The sequence below is a fragment of the Limulus polyphemus genome, unplaced genomic scaffold, assembly GCF_000517525.1.
Source record: "Limulus polyphemus unplaced genomic scaffold, Limulus_polyphemus-2.1.2 Scaffold106, whole genome shotgun sequence".
Classification (NCBI taxonomy): Eukaryota; Metazoa; Arthropoda; class Merostomata; order Xiphosura; family Limulidae; genus Limulus; species Limulus polyphemus.
The window spans coordinates 814,136-814,718 of NW_013665716.1; positions in this window are offsets into that span (position 1 = coordinate 814,136).

Sequence of the window (583 nt, forward strand, 5' to 3'; positions counted from 1 at the left end):
TCCATTGGTAAGAAATCCAAAATAATAGAGTAACTGTAACCCTACTTTTGGCCCACCCTGTATACACACATTTTTTGTACTTTATATTTTGCAAGTGTTGTTATATTCATTTTGCTTCTCTTTTTTTCTGCATTATTTCCAGCTTTACTTTAATACGATTATCATTTTTTTTTATGGCTGCGATAAAAGGCCATTCTTATTTTAACGACCAGAGGGCCTCTGACGTACAAAGAAAAAATGTTAAAGACTGTTTTCGTACTTTAGGCAGTATGACTAACTTGTACATCACTGCATGCTGCTAGAAAATTAATTATAAAGGTATTATTTGGTGCAACAAACCCCAAAATATATTTAACAATCGGTGTCAAAAACAAAATATTTATATATATTATTGTCATACTATCTACAAGTACAAACGACTAGAACTCCAGAAAAAAACATTTTTGTCGGCTTTTTGTTGTTGTTGTTGAGAGTTCTTTGGTCAAGTTATCACTACTTTCATAAATACTAATATTAATTCTTGTCAACCTTTGCTTGCTCTCCGTGTGTGTGTATGTATATATATATATATATATATACACAC